Below are 21609 nucleotides of genomic sequence, written 5' to 3'. Positions count from 1 at the left end.
TCACAGCCAAGACATGGCACTTAGGTAAATTTGGAAAACATTTAGAAGCCATGTGAAAAGAGCAAATCTTAGAGGACAAACTGAAGCACAATGCATCCCTTGCTAGTTTCCTTAGCTTTAGCTCTCATTATTCTCAAACACATCTTTTATTTCATTTATTTTTCCACCATATGTTAAATACCACTCTGTGTGTCTTATATTCTCTTTGATATGAAAAATTGGAATGGTATAATTAGACTAACTCTTTGTTTGCGCAGTATGTGAATAAACCACATCTTACTAATTTTTAGATCATGAGATTTAGTAATCATGGGCATGACTCATCACCCTCAGTCTTTATGTGCCTTTGGTCCATGGGGCGTCTTTTATTTAGCTCCCTTCTTTGGCTCCCTTCTTGTCTGTATTCTCAATGCTATTAGTCTTTTTGTCTACTGTATGTTATTTATATTATTGTCTTACTGGGAAGATGTTTCTTTAAAGCCATGGCTTTGGAATCCCTAATGTAAATCCGTTGTCGGCATAAAATAATTCTCCAACATTTATTAAATGGATATTACTCAACTAGTAAGTGGCACAGTAGGGATTTGACTATAGGAGCATCTGACTTTAAAGTCCTGTCCTTTTAACTAACTGCTCCCTTTCAATAACATATGGGTCAGCCTGTCGGAGGAGGTTGTGTTCAATCAAGGAGAATTTAACGATTCCTGAAGATCTCCCTTTGCAAAGGAAGATGTGCCAATGAACCACTTTAGCTGATCGATAGCTGGTTCAGATTGGAAAACTCATGCCAAAGGGTCTTCTCTGAGATTTATGAAACCGCTGCAAGAGACAGATCCATTCTGTTCTTGGCCTGGACTTCCCCACGTAGGCATATCTATTCTCAAGAGAAAAGGTGACTGGCTTAGGCTAGGTGATGACATTTCCTAATATCAACCAATTAGTCTTAAAACTCATTTCTAGGGTGTAGGTCATTCAGAGTACTTGGCTCATAAAAATTCTCAGCATTTCAGAAATATTAGATTAGAATAGGAAGCTGATATAGTTTGGCAGAAAATGAATGCAACCCAATCAGTTTAAGCATACATTTTATTGAGGAAATGAATACAATTCAACAATTCATATGTTTTACTCTTCAACGCACACAGAAAGTTGGGCCACAAAGGCTAATGGATAGAATTTGGAGCGTCTGCTCAGTCATCTGATTTGGGAAATGTGTGCTGCTGACTCTGCTAGTTCTATTAAAAACGTTCTCCATAAAATATACGTGGACTGGCTTGGCACAAGTTATTTTAGCGAAGAACTGCTATTAATAAGTCTTCTCTTCCCCCTCTAATTAATTCATAGCATTGCCACCAGAGTGTTCTTCCTGATTATAGATTTATGTCTGCCTCTCTCACTGAAAAGACTTGTGATGACTCCCCATTTCTCCACATTTCCTACAAGGAAAAAGTAAATTCCAAGGAGTATATGTAAAATTTCCACCACCTATTCCCCACCCACCTTCCTATTCTCAATCCATTTGGTTCCTCTGTGTAACTAAAATGCTCACTGTCATCTTGCCTACTACCACATCACCCACCTATGAATGTCCTGTTAGTCTCTCTCTCTCTCTCTCTCTCTCTCTCTCTCTCTCTCTCTCTCTCTCTCTCTCCTCCGCTCGCTCTGCTCCTTCCTCTCTCTCTCTCTCCGCCTCCTCCCCTCCCACCCCTCCCTCCCCTCCCGCTCTCCTTCCCCGCCTCCCTCCTCCCCTCACCTACCCCCTCCACTCCATCCCCTCCTCCACCTCCCTCTTATCACCCTCCCCTCTCCGCCCCTCCCCCTGCCCTCTCCCTCCCTCCTCCTCCCCCTCCCTTTCCCTCCCCCTCCCCTTCCCCATCCTCCTTCTTCTTCAAGCTCTCCTTCTATCTGCCTTCTGCACCTCTCACCTAGTTTTATGGTCGATGTCTACTACCGCTGTCAGTTGTAATCCAATTCCAAGAAGCCCCCAAGAGTTGTTCATTGCTTTCCTATCTACACCCACACAATTGATTCATATATGAATGAAACACATCCTAGACACGTGGCCTGGCAAGGGCAAGTGTAATTTAAGGGAACAGGATGATGAAAATGGTTTTGGAAAATCTGGGCTATATACTTGTCGTAATGATATTAACTATCAAGGCTCATATTGTGTGAGACACTGCCATAGGTAATGGAAATTAGAGAAGATAAAGGAAGGTTTTCTTTGCTTCTAAGAAATTTACATTTTGTTGAAAGACATAGACAAGAAACAAAATGATTTGAAATGGTGGTAATTCTGTGGTTAAAAAAAAAACCCAAATTATCAGTGTTTTAAAAGGTAACTCTCATGTATAGGAAAATTGCTGTAATATATTACCTGTGGAACAACAAGGAAAAATAACAACAGAAATATTCAAGGAAGAATTTAAATAGTGATCAGAAAACAAACAGAATGATTGTCAAGCATGAAAAGATACTTGTATTCATAAATTTGAAGGGGGATTCCAATGAAAACAGCAATGAAAAATCACTCAGAACTCACTTATCAGTAACCCGGAAAGGAGTGGTACAATCCATTTGTAGATGGAGAAAGGGTGCCTTCTTATGTCCTTTGGAAATAGAAAGTTTGCAGACTTTTTGGAAAGCAGCATGGTCCACAGATGCCTGGATGTTTTCTTACCTGTTAATGATCTTGCTCAAGTAAACCCTACCTTCAGCACAGAAAAAGGTTTAATGATGAACCAAATAGATACAAAGTTACAAAGCTGAATTTATTAAAATGATATTTTTAATATATATTTAAGCACATGGGTTATTTAGAAACAGTGACTCTCAGGGAAGATATAAGGCACACTGACAGTCTGGGTATAGATTTCTCAACAGAGGTTCCATAATTTGCTGGCACATAAAGAGCAAAATTGATGTGGGATTCCCCTCTGTATGCTGTGAATATGTTTTGTTACCATTGGTTAATAAAGAATCTGCTTTGGGCCTATGGCAGGGCAGAATAGAGCAAGGCAGGAAATCTGTACAGAGATATAGAGAGAATGTAGGCAGAGTCAGAGAGATGCATGTAGTTGCCAAAGGAGAAAGATGTGAGCTATCAGTCAGACTCTTACCAGTAGGCCACAGCCTTGTGGTGATTCACAGATTAATAGAAATGTGTTAATTTAATATATGAGTTAGCTAGAAATATCCATAAGCTATTGGCCAAACAGTGTTGTCATTAATACAGTTTCTGTGTGATTATTTGGGTCAGGGCGGCTGGGAATGAACAAGCAGCCTCTGCCTACACTGAACGATTGTAAACAAAAGTTTGTTGTGTGCTGATGTGATCAGGCATGCTGGTATGCCCACATCCTCGCAGCCATGAGTCTGAGGCCAGGGGACCTGGAGTTTGAGGCACAACTTGGGCTCCATAGCTATATAATGACTTTGTCTTAAAAAGCTAAAAAGATGAAATCAGATACAGAGACATATAACGAGTGAGATGCTACTTAGTATAAGCATGGCACAGAGCATCAAAATCATTTCCAACACTCCTTCAGAGGTAAAGATTGATGATTTAAGTCTGGGTGGATCTAGAGGACTTCATGTTAAAGAAATGAGGCAGGCCCAGACAGATAGCTAGCAAATGCTACTCCCATGGACAATAAGCAGGTAAACCGTGATGATCTGTAGTTCGTGGTAGTTATGTGCACTGTCAACTCACGTATCTTAAATCCTCGATCAGTTTACCAGGGCACAGCCCCATAGTTTGCAGAGGAACATCTGCGTTTTACTGATCTCCTCACATCAGGGCCATTAGACTGCTTTTCTATAATTCTGAAATTAAAGTGAAGCTCATCTCTTTGACCTGACGTAAATGAATTTACAGAGTTAATAAATTATTCTCTTTTCAGTGTATAAAAAAGTTAATAGTCTTGTTTGTGAGGTTCTTAGAAACTATCCAGAAGAGGAGGAAGGCATTATTTGAGGTCATAAATGCTCAAGCCTGAGCCTGGTTTTATTGCCTTTTTAACATTCTTATTTTGAAATATTCCTATATAAAAGAAATATTGTCTCAATGTGGGCAATCTTCACAGCTCATGTTAATTGTGCTGGAATTTTTACATCCCAGCTATGAGAGGCTTTAGCCAGACTTGGCAATGAGGTCTCTCTTTTCTTCCTTATTACCCTCCATCTGCCTACTCTGCCTCAGTACCATGACCTTGGGAAATGATCAAACTGAAAGCTTGAAGCATGGTTTCTTCTAAATGTGTATCACATGGTAGAACAAATTATGAGTTGAGTAATTATCTACCGAGTTGGGGACAGCATGCATTAGAAAAGTGGCAGCATGTGTATTTGTGACTCATACTATGCATTCAGTTCAGTAGACATAGCATCTATGGAGAATCAAACATGACCTCACCAAGGAGGACTTCTCATATTGGAAAGAATGAACTGGGACATTCACAGATAGAACATACCTTATGACACACTCAGTTGAGTGACGACTGGTATCCAAACTCCCTGAGAGTGTTCACATTTTAACTTGCAACACTAATCTGATTGCATCTTCAGTTTCTTTTCCTCTGCATTGTGGCTGGTATAGTTTGGATAGTGTGAGGGGAGGCAGAGCAAGCAGCCTCTTTCATAGCCCTGTCAATCACAGTACTTGTAAAAGGCTTTCTCTGCCTCCCAGAGTTTACAAGTGTATTGATTGCGTTTATTTTAATTCTCAAGATGCATGCAAGCTGATTGAGGAAACCTTAAATATTTCTGATAGTAAAGCGATCAGAAAAGAAGCACGAAAGAAAACATAGCAAACAGCTATGTGTCTAGTCTACAGATTTAACCACTTTGTATGAGATTTCTTTTTTAAAAGATAAAATATTATAGAAACTATCAAAGCCATCGGTGTGTGCTTTGCTTTGTAGTTATAGTTCAATAGATTAGATGATATTAAAGAAACTCTAGATATAGTTTTTCTCTCTGTAAGAGTAGGATCCATCATCTTTTCTTTAGAGACCTGAATAATGACCCAAAGCCTTTATGTTTCTTTGCAAAGACAGACCATTCTCTTGCTTTTTTCCTTAGTGCACTTATATAGAAGAAAGTAGCCTTCTCTACTCAAATCAGAGGACAGTGCTTTGCATTTTCTCCCCTCTCTGTGATGGAGAACAAAGCAGATAGCTTCTGTGATGAGTGGCATTGCAGAGCTTACACTAGCATTAGTGTTGGTGTCTCCTTTGCTCGTCTGTGCTTGGTAAACAAAGGAAGGAATAAATCAGTCCCTTACTCAGACTAAGTCTACATGACATCAACACGGTCATATGAAAAGACGAATATTTATTCAGTTACCTTGTTAAGATTCAGCTAGCTTTTCAAGCATTCTAACATGGAAGATTCTGAATGAACGTAAAAACACAGAGGATGGTACCATAAAGCCTCCTGTACATGATTCTAGCAATTGAGTTACTGGCCATCCTGGTTTTCCCTCTAACTCCTGGTTCCACTCTTCCGCTGAGTTATTATGAAGCAGATTTTGTACAATTCTACTCAGAGACACCAGTGTGAATATTTGAAGGATAAAGAGCACGTTGGAAAATATGATTAGAAATGCTTCATTCTTAAAATATTAATGTTCTTTTAATAAGCTTGAATATCAAGGAGTCTTAAATTTTCATGGTCAAGTTCAAGCTGGTATTTGAATCAGCCTATAAGTATCTCTATTATGATATGAATATTCGTTTCTTAAAATCTCACTCTGTTGTTTTACTGCAGAGTCCCCTTTTTATACTTGCCATTTATTGTTTAAGGAAGAAGGCATTTTACACTTCAAAGCTCCCCACACCTGCCTTTTGATCCCATCTTTGAAGTGTCCTTTAGCATGTCTACCGGTTTAGAAAGAGAATATAAAGGCTCCACTATGTTCAAGGTCAAGTTGTTCCTTTGTTTCTATACCAGACTTGGCTAATTTTAAAAGTCTGTATATGCACAAATGAATAGGCATCAGGAAAGGGGGAAAGATGAATTCCATGAAGAAAAAAGGCTATTTTCTTCAAACATACGGCTTTAGGGTCCTGATTAGATATTTTTCCCCTTAATTTTGCTTTAGGACATTGTAGTGGGAAATAATCTAAGCAAACAATTGCTTCTGTCATGGGCTTAAGAATATTGGACTTGATTGTTTGTCATAGCCAGAACCTGGAAACAACCTAAATGCTCCTCAACCAAAGAATGGATATGGAAAATGTGGTATATTTACATAATGGAGTACTACACAGCAGAAAAAACTCGACATCTTGAATTTTGCACGCAAATGGATGGAGCTAAAAAACATCATTTTGAGTGAGTAACCCAGTCCCAGAAAGACAATTATCACATGTACTCATTCTTAAGTGGTTTTTAAATATAAATCAAAGAAAACCAGCCCACAAATCACAATCTCAGAGAATCTAGACAACAATGAGGACCCTAAGAGGGACATACATAGATCTAATCTACATGGGAAGTACAAAAAGACAAGATCTCCTGAGTAAATTGGGAGCATGGGGACCTTGGGAGAATTGAAGAGGAGGGGAGAGGCAAGGAGGGGAGCAGAGAAAAATGTAGAGCTCAATAAAAATCAATAAAAAAAGAATGTTGGGCTTGGGCTGGGCAGTGGTGGTGCACTTAATTCCAGTGTACAGGAGAAAGAGGCAGGCAGATCTCTGTGTGTTCAAGGCTAGCCTGGTCTACAACGCAAGTTCCAGGGTAACCAAGGCTACACTGAGAAACCCTGTCTTGAAAAACAAAAACAAACAAACAAACAAACAAAAAGAATGTTGGGCTTGCCATATTTTCTTAAGATCTGTTTTCAGAGATGGCGTGATTGTTCCATTAGAAAAATACTTGGCAGGCAAGCACCAGGACCTGAGTTCAAGGCCCTAGCACTACCTTATAAGCTGGATGTGGTGGCACATGCCCATAGTGCCTGGACTTTTCTGGACAACCAACTAAGCATGCCAATGAGTTTTAGCTTCCATGAGAGATTATGTTATTATTCGTTTCAAAGGAAACACACACACACACACACACACACACACACACACACACACACACACACAGAGAGAGAGAGAGAGAGAGAGAGAGAGAGAGAGAGAGAGGGAGAGAGAGAGAGAGAGAGAGAGAGAGGGAGGAAGAAACTATCTATCAACCTCTTACCTCCACATGCACTTCCACAACAGTGCACACACGGACACATGTATACAATGAACACACACACACAACCCACACACCAACTCTCACCTTCACAATTTGTGTGCCCATTTACATAAAAAATAATAAATACCAAACAAGAGAAAAGTCAGAATTCTCTAGTACTTACGGCCCATTTTTCCTTTCCAATACAGAATAAAGTACAGAATAACCCTTACCATTTTAGATAGAATACTGGACTATGACACCAATGTGATAAAATTAGATTGAAGGGGGTTGTGAGATAAATTCACATATACAGTTCAGCTCTCAAGTCTTTTTACTTTGGAAATGTGATGTAGTTGGGTGGATGTATTTGAGGGAGAAGATGCCTGTCGATAAGGATACTCTTAGGAGTACTTCTTCCTTCCAGGGGCCATCTAGGATTTGCATGCTTCTAAGAAAAGGGCACCAGAGTGGAGCAGGTTAGTGCTAGCACTCAGGATTTCATTATAACAGAATGAAAAGGTAGACCACTTATCTTAGGATGGACTAGTTTTCACAGGAGGAGTGAGTCCCTGAGAAATGGGTGGACCGTCTGATTGTTCTGTCTCCTATATCCCTACATGTCCTTCTACCATACATGATTCAGCACAGAGGCCCTCACCAGATATTGTGCCAGGTTCTTTGGGTTCCTAGCCTTTAGCAACATAAGCAATAATTTTTTCTTTAGTCAGCCTGTGGCATTTGATTATAGCAGCAGAAAAAGACTATCCAACTTCCAACTTGGAGAGAGTGGGGGATCAAAGACAATATGGTAGACTTCTATGGTAGCGAAGCTAGGAGAAGGGCAACATGTTAGGGAGGAAATATCTGTGACCCAGAGTTTGTACAAATTTCTAGAAGGATATGAGGTAGATGGCTCAGTCAGATGCTACGCCTCTCCTAAGTTAGACAGACTGCCGTGCCTCTCCTCAGAGAGAAGCCAGACGCGATGAAGCTCCAGCCCAAGATGGACGTACGCTAGAATCTACCTGGTAAGGCACCACTTTGTGGTGCTACACAGATTATTAGATATGGGTTAGTCAAGATGTGAGTAAGAGGCTGAAAATAATGGGCCAGGCAGTATTTAAAAGAATACAATTTGTGTGTTGTTATTTCGGGGCATAAGCTAGCTGGTGGCTGGGATCCTGGCGGCGGGAAGCCGGCCCGCAGCTCCTCACTACAGAATGGCACCCACGTGGATAACTGAATCCACAGAAAGCTTGAGAAAGCTTGGGAAAGAATAGAGTAAAGCATGTTTTCTTGGTAGCAGCAATTTCTCGGGTCTGGCTCTGTGTGCTAGAGCAAGCGCTCTCATCTAAGAGAGGCTTCCTGACTCAGCTTCAGCTGCAAAACATTGCAGCTCTTTTAAGAGGTTCTGCTACGAAACATTTCAATGGCGTTGATAAAAGCTGACTGCATGCTTGTTTGTTTTCAGCTGTAGCAGGAAAAAAGTTGTGCTGTTTTAAAATGCTGGCGCTCTGGTCTGTACTGCCAGGGCAAACTCTGACTGTTTCAGGCAGGCGGTCTGACTACGTACAGAGCATTTGAATGTGGTCTTTGAGAAGAATGTTGCAGCTTGCTTGCTGGCAGGGACCTTGAAACGCCACAGAGTTGTGGTAATAAGAATGGCTCTAGCAAGTACCTCTGCCATTAGGCTGGAAAGCTAAGGAATGGGCTGGATCTAGCCGCCAAAGTCACGGCTTTAGTCCTACTGATATTGTTTGGTAAAGTAAAGACTCATGTAGTCAGAAAGAGAGATATACAGTAAAAGAAAAATTCAAAGTTGAAGAAAATGTCTAAGTGGTTTACAATGTATTAAAAGTATATGCAGGCTAGTTAAAGTTCTTAAAAGTAAAAAAGAAAAAGAAAAAAGGAAGTAGTTTATTGTGGTGGTACACACCTTTAATCCCAACACTTGGGAGGCAAGGTAGATTGACCTCTGTTACTTCAAGGTGTGGTAGCACACACCTTTAATCCGAATGCCTGGGAGGCAGAGACAGACAGATCTCTGTGAGTTCAAGGTGTGGTAGTACACACCTTTAATCCCAGAACTTGGAAGGCAGAGGCTGACGGATCTCTGAGAGTTCAAGGACAGCCTGGTCTGCAGAGTTATTCCAGGACAAAGATATACAAAGAACTTGTCAAAAAATAAAAAAATAAAAGTAAAAATAAACGAAATAGAGGTTAAAATAAAGCCGTACAAAGATGGAAAATATACGGAGAATCTTGATACTGTATACTATTATACTCTCTTTGAATTGTTTGAATGCTGAGGAAGAAGCAATAGCTGCTAAAAGATATTTGTTTACAAATGCTGCTGAACTAATCCAAGATAGATATTTTGAAAATACCTTGACTTCAGAATTTAGATCTAAGGATATGATGCTTTGGAAAGGAGTTTCTTTTGTTTTTACAGAAAATGAGACCGTGTGGATTGCTTCTATCCCAATATGGTATGATAGACCACGCCCTCCTGAAAGGTTGCTGTGAACACCTTCAGAAAATTACTTCACCCAACTGATGACTGAGATGAACCTGGCACACAGGTTACACCATGAAAGACCTAATTAACAGCGTCCCCATTCAGCAGGAAGCAGTTTGGAGAGAAATAACTGCGCCCATTTTCCCAAATATTGTTTATAAATGTTCTTTTACATTTAAAGGGGGATATAATATGGAGATGAGTAATTTGCATTGATATGGATTTAGCTTTAGTGATTTAAATTTAAGGTCAATTTTGTTATATGTATATGTATTTCTGATACTGATTAATGTATTGTGATTGTGTAGTTCATTTAAAAATGTAATGTATATAGGTTGTTAATGGATAGTTATCAATATTAGTAAAACTTGTAGTTATGTTAGTTAGATTTTCTAGCTATATAGAGATTTATTTAAGTTACATAGGCATTCTTCATATCTTTCAAAGACTACAGAATATCGCATTTTAGATGTTTTAATAACTTAAGGCTTTTCATGACAATGAGACACATCAGCTCCTGGCAGCACCAATCTACTTCAAGAGGAAGATGGGCATCAAAGAGGATCCTTATGGAGTTTGATAGCCACTTGGGCAAGAAACTGCTCTTGCCTGGACTGTTGGCATAAACTGGACACGAAGAACCCACAGAGAGAGGACTAAATATGAGATGATCTTTTGGGGTTCCTGATTCAAGAAAGAGTCTGCGATACATTCTGAAGGACACAGCAGATAGTGAATGAACTGCCTTCGAAATTTCCTGCTGCATAGAAATGTCTGATGGATATTTATGGGCCTGTAGGCCGAAGATGGATGCCCCAACAGTACAAAAGAACTTTGGGTGACTGTCCAGGCAGCGAGATGTCTCTGTCATTTCTAGAGTTTGGAAGTTGCTTATTTCTTGTTTACTTAGGTAATATTATAACCTTTTGGAGTCTTTGATGGAGTTGAAGAATAGATAGATAGTTATAGTTTTCCTTAGTTATGATAAAATATAAAGTAGATATAAATATTATAACTAATTCTTACTTGATAACTGTTTTGTTATATGTAATTTTACTATGTTAAAGTTAAAGCCTTTCTTTTTTGTTTAAACAGAAAAAGGGGAAATGATGGGGGACTCCCATTAGCTAATAAAGAAACTGCCTGGCCCATTTGATTGGCCAGCCCTTAGGTGGGAGGAGTAGACAGAACAGGAAGAAGGAAGTGAGGTAGATGGCTCAGTCAGATGCTACGCCTCTCCTAAGTTAGACAGACTGCCGTGCCTCTCCTCAGAGAGAAGCCAGACGCGATGAAGCTCCAGCCCAAGATGGACGTACGCTAGAATCTACCTGGTAAGGCACCACTTTGTGGTGCTACACAGATTATTAGATATGGGTTAGTCAAGATGTGAGTAAGAGGCTGAAAATAATGGGCCAGGCAGTATTTAAAAGAATACAATTTGTGTGTTGTTATTTCGGGGCATAAGCTAGCTGGTGGCTGGGATCCTGGCGGCGGGAAGCCGGCCCGCAGCTCCTCACTACAAGGATAGAGGGTCCCCATGCTAAGAAATTGGAAGAAAATATGAGATTCTTAAGTGTAATATTTCAAGTTGTAACTGAAAACTAAGAGATTCATACAGACCAAGAAAGAAATTATGAAGAGAGATTGCCAAAAAATTAAATTCTTTTGGTATTCATGAAAGACTTTATAAGAGGAAGAATAGGCCTTGGGCACCAGTCAGGCCCAAAGATCAGTCCTGGAAGTCCTGACCTGAGAAGCAGGAATTTATGAGATTCATTCATCTTTGAATTTTCTTTTAAGTTGGGATGGTGTATGCATTCATACTTATACTGTTAGTATACATGCAAAGATCAATGTGCTAATATTAAATATATATTTAATCTGTGTATTTGCATTTTAGCATATGCATATTGGTGTATATATAAAATAACAATACTATCACATGTACATACAATAACAACAGTATATATATATGCATGTGAATATATATACATATACATTTTTTGTTTAGTTTTGTTTTCTTGGCTGTCTTGGAACTAGTTCTGTAAGTCAGGCTGGCCTCAAACTCAGAGATTCCCCCTGCTTCTGCCTCCCAAGCATTGGGATTAAAGGTATGAGCCACTGCCTGGCTTTTTTTTTTTTTATAATACCCTGGCTAATACTTTGAGACAGGTTTGCTTCACTATATAAAAGAAAAATGAAATCCAGAGGAGGTAGCTGCTATCAGGGCCTCATGGTTTTCAGGTTGTAAATCTGGAATCAAAATGCAAAGTTCTTCTTCTAGAAGATGGTTCAGTGGTTAAGGGCATGTAGTCTTCTTGGAGAGGGCCTGAGCTCAGTTACCAGTACCCAGGCTGGGTGGTTCTGTTACTCCACCTCCAGGACTGGCTGAATATGTCAATATGTTCTTCTGACCTCTGTGGACACCTGCACTTCCATGCAATATTCTACACACATACACATAATTAAAAAAAATAATACAATTTAAGAAATCCCACAGGTGCTCCACGTCTAATCTGGTACTCCTTTTTCTGCAGTTTGCTTTGTCACTGATTTGGCTACTTAATTACAAAATCCTCACTCTGTTTAGTGCTCTGATTCCCTTGAGCACCCTTTCGTTCAGGGTTGCACTGAAGAAAAATCAGAAGCTTAAAAACCTCATTCAGACTGTGGCTTAGGGATTTCTGCCAAATTTCTGCAAAGTGCTTTTCAATAATTCACAATCCCTTAAACATGGAAGCCTGCTGCCTAAATATAGCATGAGAAAATGTGCCGTGGTGCTTAAGTTAAGCCAAAAGCTTCGTGTTTAAACACATCAAAGCTTGATTCCCCCCCTCATAGAAATACATCCAATGCCATCCACTTGTTTGTACAGAATGCTTTAAAAATAACCCTTCCTGAAATATTGAGGCCCCTGCTATGCCATCCAATGGACTTTTGCAATATGTGTATTTGAAATTTGCTAGTTCAGCAAAAGCATTGTTTTTTTCTTTAGTTGTACCAACTATGGGGAGACTGTTAGAGTCGCCACTAAAGACCCAAGAGGGCCAAACGTGTCCAAGGTTCATTGGAACAGAGTCTATGACACTGAAAGATTAGCCTTTTCCAGCCTACAGGGTACATGGATTCTCCACCCGAGCTTCAAGGGTGCAGAAATGCTATCTCACTCCTGGCATGAGTTCTCAGCACCTCCCGGTGGACAGAGATTGGACTTGGCATAGGGGGACCATAGTAGGTCAAAGCTAACCTACTTTGGCTTTTGTTAGTATTTTCAAATACTTGTCTTTTGTTTTTTTTTTTTTTTTCAGAAATACTTCACATTTATGTCTTTGCTGTTTTGCTCCATGGCTGTTGCCTTCTCTCCTAGTAAACTGTAAACTTCACTGAAGGGGAGGTTGTCTTCTTTACCATAGCATCCTTGGTACCGAGATGGAAAGCAGGATCCATGTACAGTTTTTCATACATGCCATTGTATTTGAATGAATGATTGCATGAAACAGCTCTTGAATTTCATCCTACCTTTTGTATGTCTTTACCAATATTCCACACAATTCTCTTGACCAAGACTTAACAGTAAATGTGGCAACTATTCATGAATGCAATTTTAGAAGGCTGGGTGGGATGGCGTAGCTTGAGCTGGATTCTGTGAACATGGATTGAATGAATGAGCAGACTGGGCTTTAGTTGATTGGAAAGGTTATCTCCAGGACTTTAATCTATACACACAATCTCTTTTATGAAAGCAGTTAATTTAACAACAGTAACCAGGTAAGCAGGCCATTCCTTTTATGAAGGCACGCTTGTTTTATTTGACAGGAAGCCAATACAACTTGAATATGACAGAGGCAGCCTCAGGAAGCCCTTGAACCCTGAATCCGTCTCTGCTCATTCTGATTTACATCCTTGCCTGACTTAAGCACGTATTTTTTTAAGAGCAGCTTCTTAAATGGGACTTTTTCCCTTATGAATTAATTATAAACACAGATTAGAATTAAACCATTTTTCTGCCTGGACTTTAACCTTTGCATTTGCATAGCACCGAAGCAAATCTAGTCTAACATCCTGCCTCCTTTTGATGTGGGATATGTATTTACCTTCTATGAGCTGAGCTACCTAAAAAGAAGAATTGTACTTGATTTTCTATAAGAAATGCCGGTGAGATTTTCTTTGTGCCCTTAATCTAAGGGTTTCAATTTTTTTTTTTAAAATGAGGGAGCTCTCAATAATGTACCAAAAGTTAGTTGTGGACTGAATGTTCAGACTGTTTTCAGATTCTGAAGCTGAAATGTTACCCCTAAAGTGCTAGGGGGTGAGGCTTTAGGGGAGGCAATGCATTAAGGTGGACCCCTCATGAGTAAAGTTAGCCTGCTTGTTCAGGAGATACCAGACACCAATATCTACCCTGTCTCTGGAAGTGTGAGAGATGTTCATTGTTTACACCACGAGGTCCATGACAGTTTTGTTATAGTAGCCTTAAGGTCTTAATGGACCAACACACTAATACAGAAATAATTCATTTACTCAACATATATATTTTTCAAGTGGGAAATACCTCAGATAGGCACAAATATTAAAAAGTAAGCAACCCAACTTTTTCTTAGTCAAGAAAACTTCCAATAGAGTAAGACGTTCAGGTATTTAAGCAGGTGTGCTCTAATTTGACAGATATCCAGACGACTGAACAAACACATGGCAGTGTGTTAGGAAGTCAGAGGAAAAACATACTTCAGGTGCCCTGTATTCTGGCATCCCTGACATGCTCTTAAGACAGTTGTCCTCGAAGATGGCATATATGGGAAAACTCTTTCAGAAATGCCTCAGGCCACAGTGTTCCAGTCTGCTCTGTTGCACCTCATCATGGGATGAATCTTTCCCAGATGGTGTTGGTACCCGTCCTGGAATTAAGTACCTTTTGCTTTCCATCTTAAACTTCCCTCATCTCCAGGTTACTATGTACTTTCAGTAGCTTTGGACACCAAGAGAATAAGGCCGGATTTATCAATCTTTGTTGTTCAAAATTGCCTGAGGAGTTTGAGAACAGACATGGTTCAGTCCCTGTAGAGTGTCTAACTCCCTTGGGCTGGGCTGGGCTGGGCTGGGCTGGGGCTTGAACACTGGGATTCTTTCAGACTTCTCAGGCAGTCTTAATACATAGCCAAGAGATGAAAATTACGTGAATGGTGGGAACCCATGTATACGGAAGGGAAGGCTTTTCATGTCTCTTTTGACGCTTCTTTTCCAAGGCTTGGGGAAACAAAGCTGACGAAAGTGAGATTGACAGGTAGCTGCACATAAACACTTTATCTGATGACACTATTTGGAGAATTTCATACACTCAGGGGTCTTCCTGGAATAGAAGAGAAACACTCGGAGACTTGCCTATCATTGTAAGAAATAGCGATAAATTGTGGAGAAATGGTTAGAGAAAGAAAATGAGAATGTATGCTCTCAGTGTTTGCAATGAAGAGAGGCAGGTGGCCTCCAGAGGAGATTGTTCCTGTGTCTTTATCCAGCCTTCTATCTCCGGTGAGAAGATACATCCCTCTACTCCTGCTTGGGACACAGACATGAAAGGAAATTTACACTCTTTGTGGGCAGCTGGCAGGGAAATTCTCCCTGCATCTGATTTCCTTCAACGGTTTTTAATCCAAAACAGTACACATGGAACAGTGGTAGATTAGGGGTGGCATATACAGATCCCATTCATCTCCTTACATTTAGCTCTATACTATAGGAACGATTCTTTCCTGTATTCCCCAAATGCCTTTCTTTCAGGAAACTGGACAAAGTTGTATTCCCACCCACCCCTGGCTTATGATGTGGTTTCCAGGAAACTCACAGAGACTGTCTTCTGTTCTTTCAACACAGACACAGCTGATGGACAGCCATGTAGAATCAGAATTTCTGAAAATCAAATCCACGATTGTTCTTTTCATGGAATCCACAGTTCTATACTCCTCTTAATAACGCCTTTTACAGTCTGAGGAAACCATTAAAGACTTGCATATCTACATCCGGTAACCTATTTACCCAACTTTCAATGTCTGGTGATTACATAATGCAGACCACTTGCATGCAATACATTGACATAAAGAAACTGTCGGCATGCTGGAAAAGTGAGTGAGATGTGGATTAAACCAGAGAGAGGGCTGTTTCTCCTAGCTGGTCTAGTAGCTGGCTACAGACATGAATGAAAATGTCCTCAAGTGAGAACTCATGGCTGTTCGTTACTCTGATCTTTCTCTAATTTACTTAAGATGGCAGAATTCACCTGAGTTAATCCTATGATATTGCCAGGTAATTAAGCATATTCATGCCAAGCTGGATTCACAAGAAGCCTCTTGTTCTGGCTAGTTTTTCCATCAACTTGATACAAGCCAGAGCCGTTTTGGAAGGAAAAACCTTAATTGAGAACATAGCCCCACCAGATTGGCCTGCGCATAAGCCTGTGGTGTATTTTCTTGATTGGCAATTGACATGGGAGGGGCCAACTCACTGTGGCTGCTACCACCCCTGGGTTGGTAATCCTGAGTGCCATGAAAAAGGCAGGTTCAGCAATCCATGGAAAGCAAACCAATAAACAATACTCCTCCATGGCTTCTGCATTTGCTTCTACCTCTGGGTTGCTGTCCTTTTGAGCTCCTGCCCTGAGTTCCCTCAGCAATGAAGGATGACCACAGAGTTGTAAGATGAAATAAACATTTTTTTAAAAAAATTACATCAATAGAAATACTAATGAAGACAATGGTTTAAATTTATTTTGGGGAAGAAGCTCTGTTGGTCTCCCAGGCTCCACCGCCACCTACTTTGATTTTACTGATCTATCATGCTTATTTATTTATTGTTCTTAGAATAACACCTCCAGGGTACAGCCATTCCATCCTGTTTGCAGAAGCAGCAGCTGGCTTCCACCCTAGCTCTTCCTGCTTGTATCCCTTTCAGACCCAAACAGAATTAGGAAGCAGAGTGGATGTTAGCAAGGGTTATAGACGGTCACCATGCCAAGGGAACGAAGGGAAAGGATGGCATTTCAGAAGGAAAGAACACCCAGGACAAAGCCAAGAAAGTGGGGGAGGGAGGGAGATAATGGGGAATCTCCCCATTATCTTTTTGCTGCTCACTTTGATCTAAATATAAGAGAATATGGCAGGATGCTAGAACATAAAAGGTCAGAGGGGAAGATAAGACCAAAGCATTGATAACATGCCTCTCTTCCTGGGCTCTGTTTCTGAGGATCTCTGACTTTGGGCTCTGACCATGACCCATTTAGTTCCGTGTTAATCAAAATCCTGCCAAGTTGTTCAGCAGAAAGCTCTCATCCTTGGCATGCCACCCCGCTGATCTGCCTTCAACAAGACGCTGTTGAGTCCGTCCAGCAAGAATCCCTCTTCTTTTAATGTTTTCTCTTACTTTTCTTTGTTAACCCCACCCTGATCCTTTATAAACTGTCAGCTGTCCTTACTGCCTGGGAAATTGAGTCTGCTCCCTTTGCCCCTCATCACACCCCCATTCCAGGAGCCTCCCACAAACCAAGCCTTTCTTTCCTACCTTTTAGTGTCATGAATGCTTTCCCTCAAAATTGTCCAGCTCCAACCCCTAGCTTTCTGCAAGGAAGTGCCGTGAGTACATCAGGAGTGATTCCTGCTCTGGGATTCTCCCAGGGTTGTTGTTGAGCGAGATGACCAGGAGAAACACATGGAGGAAACCATTGTTTGCCCTGAGACTTAATTCAATGCCATGCAGGATTGTTATGTCGGAAGATAAAAACAGAGAAGAATTTGTGCTCAGAGATGAAAGCGACCAGTATTGAGAAGAGCTGGCTGGCTGCTCTAGTAACACAGGCCTTTTAATATGCTAATGAATTGCTGGGCTTGAAACTAAAACCATCTAAACTTTGTATGAGTAACCTCTGCAGGAGCTCATCATCTTTATGTCTTTGACAGCACTTAACTTCTGATTTTGTATTCCTTGTTTATGCAAATATATTACTCCATTAATCTTATTGTCCTCTCAGGGCAGGGAATTTGTCTGCCTTATCTTTTTGTTCCCCCAACAAGGGTAAGAGTGGTCCTGCAGGGCTACTGCATAGGTCTTCTATCTGCCTGCTGAGCATTCAAGAGATTTAATTATTTATTATTGTCTAAGCAGCCCTCTCTCTTTTCTTTTTTTCTCTTTTTTGAACATTTAATTAACTTATTGTGTGTGCATGTGCATGTGTGTACGCATGTTCTATCACGTGAGTGTGGGGGTCACAGGTCATGTGGGAGTCTATGCTCACCTTCTCCCACATAGGATCTGGGCTTTGCACTCATGCTATCAGACTTGACAAGGAATGCCTCTATTTGCTGAGCCATTTCCCTGGACCATTCAGCTCCTTTTGAGCCCCCTGTCGGTGTTGGGTTTTGGTAGACAGCAAACAAATATTTTACCTGCAGCCATGAGCTCCAAGTCCCAATCCCAGGCCAATAACTACAGTGATGAGTTTCAATTCGCACTGCTATAAAATTGGTTCAATAAAATTATCGTTCCCAACTCTTTAACTTATATGGATTAATTTTGAGTTATTAGTTCACTAAGTTTTGAGTTCTGCCTCTAGGATAGAAATGATTTCTTCTTATATTAGTTACAATAGCCAGAGCGTCTGATCAACTTGGGTGTAGACTCAAAGTTGATATAAAGGTTCTACTGGGTCAGTTTAGAGGCTAAAATGAATAAAAAAATTACTGAAAAAGGCTGTCAGGACCTTGGAACTCATGGACCACAATTTAAGAAATATGAGCTTGGATATCCTGAGAAAACTGGGACTATGGGGTGGGGAGAGAAGGAAAAGAGGAAGGGAGAAGGTGAAGGGGGAGGAGAACCAGAGGAACAGGATGGTCGAGGTGGGGGAAGGACAGAGACAGAGAACAAGTAAAGAGCTATCTTCATTGAGGGAACCCTTATGGGGCTAGCAAAGAAACCTAGCACTTGAGAAATTCCCAGGAATCCACAAGGATGACCCCAGCTAAGACCCTAAGCAATAGAGGAGAGGGTGCCTGAACTGGCCTTGCCCTGTAGTCAGATTGCTGAATATCTTAAATGTAATCATAGATCCTAGATGTAGCAACTGATGGAAGCAGAGGCAGAGAACCACAGTGGAGAATTGCTCTGAGCTCCCAAAGTCCCGTTGAAGACAGGGAGGAGTGAGAATATGATCAAAGAGGTCAAGACCATGATAGGGATACCCACTGAACCAACTTACCTGAGCTAATGGACTCAGGCCTGACAGCGAGAGAATCAGCATAGGACCAAACTAGGCCCTCTGAATGTGAGTTACAGTTGTATGGCTGGGGCAGACTGGGGGGTCACTGGCAGTGAGACCAGGATTTATCCATTCTGTTTGTTCTGGCATTTTGGAACCTATTCTCTCTGGAGGGGCACCTTGCTCAGCTTAGATATAGCGGTGGAAGGACTTGGTCCTGCCTCAAAGCAATGTGCCAGACTTTGTTGCCTCCCCATGGGAAGCTTTACCCTCTCTGAGGAGTGAATAAAGAGTGGGATGGGTGGTGGGAGGGGGGAATGTGTAGGGAGCAGGTAGAGGGAATGGGAAATGGATTTGGCATGTAAAATGAGAAAAGATAGTTTTTTTTAATAACTAAAATAAAAAAGAAATATGAGCTTGGTCCGTTTTATCTATTACCTGGATTGATGTACACATACGTGCTCGGAGTCTCCATTGTACATAAGGAAAATTGTATCCCACACATCAATCTTCAAATAGTCCTAAAAAATACTATGACATATTTAGGTGCTTTCATGTGAACAAAATCAGCATAATTGGCTAGCAAACATTTTGTATATGCAATGCTGTCCGAGACACGAACTTCTCATATGGTGGACACCAAGGTTGGGAATTAGTATGTTTCATCATTAGTCTGAATTGTCGGAAGCCTGAAGAAGACTAGACAAGAGATATTTATTTTTTTTAAAAAAACTAGATTTTTCTCTCTAAATTCTAAATGAGATAACCAGTCTTAGAAGTAGTCTGGCTCATGTAGGATTCCCTCCCAGCTCTTTCCCAACCGCCAGGCTTCTTTTCATGCAGGTCAATACGCTCCATGTTTGAATAACCCTTGAGAGGGAACTGCGCGCATTTCCTTTTGTGGCACAAATCTCCACAAGATTTTTTTCTCTGTGGGAAGACAAGAGGAGCACATTGGGTTATGCTGAGGATGGCATCCCAGTGTCCGGGGAGCAAGCTCATACTTAGCTTCATTAGCTTCTCAGGAAGTGCCAACTTCAAGATCCACGTGTTTCTCCTGGGCACATCAAGACTCTCTTGTGCTTTGCCTTAGCCTTGACAAGGAGCCTGTCTTTGCCAATTTGCTTCCAAACTGATGATGGATGGATGTAATGTCCCCTAGGAAGTCAGAGAGAGGCAAGAGCAACAGCGATTACTTACATTTCTATTTATAGAGGGCTTTTACACATTTTCGTAATGTTGGATCTCTGCATAACCTGACAAGACTAATTGGCATTATGTTTTACTAAATGAGGAGCTCAGAGCGATGGGATTTATTGTCTTGCCAAAGGTTACTAGGTAATTAGAGGAGCCAGGCTGGAATTTATGCGCTAGCGTTTTCCTCTTCCGGGTTCCTCTTCAAACTCTATTGTCACACACTCAAGGGCAGGGAAGAATCCTGTGAGTGGCACACAGCTCAATTGCTCACTGTGCGTGGTGTCCTCCCTCAGCAAGGGTTGGATTGAAACAAGCTGGCCAACTGTGCCAAGAAAGAGGAGGCTGATAATGGAACGAACACAACATTGGCTCAAATTTCCTATGAAGCAACTCAGATTAGCAAAGACAGCCTTGGCTAATCACGGGAGAGGGGTAGTGTTTACTTTGCAAGCACAAATGGTCCATATAAAAATTAGTCAAGCTTAATAGCATAGAAATACAAAGATAGAAAAAAGGAGACAAGCCAGTTCTTTCAAAATGGCAACGATTCTTGAACTATAATGCGATGCAGTTTTGCTGTAGGTAGAGAAAAATAAACAGACTTGTGTGTAGGTCTCTGAATTACTGCAACTTGCCATGGAGTAATTTGTGTGTGTTAGCATATGTATGTGTATGAGTGTGCATGTGTTTGTGAGTGTGTGTTCGAGTGTAAGCAAATATGTATATCTGCAAGATTATGAGTGTATATAACCGTGAGTTTATATGTGAGTGTGCGTGGTGTGAGTTTAAGTATATGTGTGATTGTGTACAAGTTATGGATATACTCACATAATCTTTTCTTATTCTGGGTATATTATGTCAGATAGTTAGTATGTGACAGTAAGTAAAATACTGTCCTTGCCTGGCCCAGCAGGGGAGATGAATGAATAAGTCATTATGATAATGTGACCATCTGTTGAAGGCTACATACTGTATTTTACTACTTTTATAACAACAGTATATATGCCTGTCTATGAAATATGAAAGATGCTGAAAGCCTGTATATCGAAATTTAATGATGCTTGCCTCATCTTTGCATGGTGGAATTATGGGATATTTTGTTTCATTTCCCAAGATGTTCGGTGTCTTTTAAATGTTTCAATAATTAATGAAAATACTAGATTAGTGGTGCTAAAGTGGTGAATCCCTGAACTTTTATTAGCAATAGAAATCATTGGATTCATGAGACCGTAAACCCCTCCCCCTCCCAAAATAAAGGTAAAAAGAACTGAAAAAATTAAAAGAAAGAACCAGGATGGGTAGCAGAATATCAGGACATAAAGTCTACCCAGCATGCTTTGGGAAACTGTGTGCTTATTTGAAATCTGAAGGGTTTCTTCCTCATCCATCGGGTGACCTTATCAGATGTGTGTTCATGTAGTGGTTGGTATTCTCATGTACCTATCCTTATAGGTTTCCGGTGAAGTTCTTTACTGGGACC

The sequence above is a fragment of the Arvicola amphibius genome, chromosome 4 (assembly GCF_903992535.2).
Source record: "Arvicola amphibius chromosome 4, mArvAmp1.2, whole genome shotgun sequence".
In the NCBI taxonomy this organism is placed as follows: Eukaryota; Metazoa; Chordata; class Mammalia; order Rodentia; family Cricetidae; genus Arvicola; species Arvicola amphibius.
The sequence above is the reverse complement of the archived record's forward strand: the minus strand, read 5'-3'. Positions refer to the sequence as shown.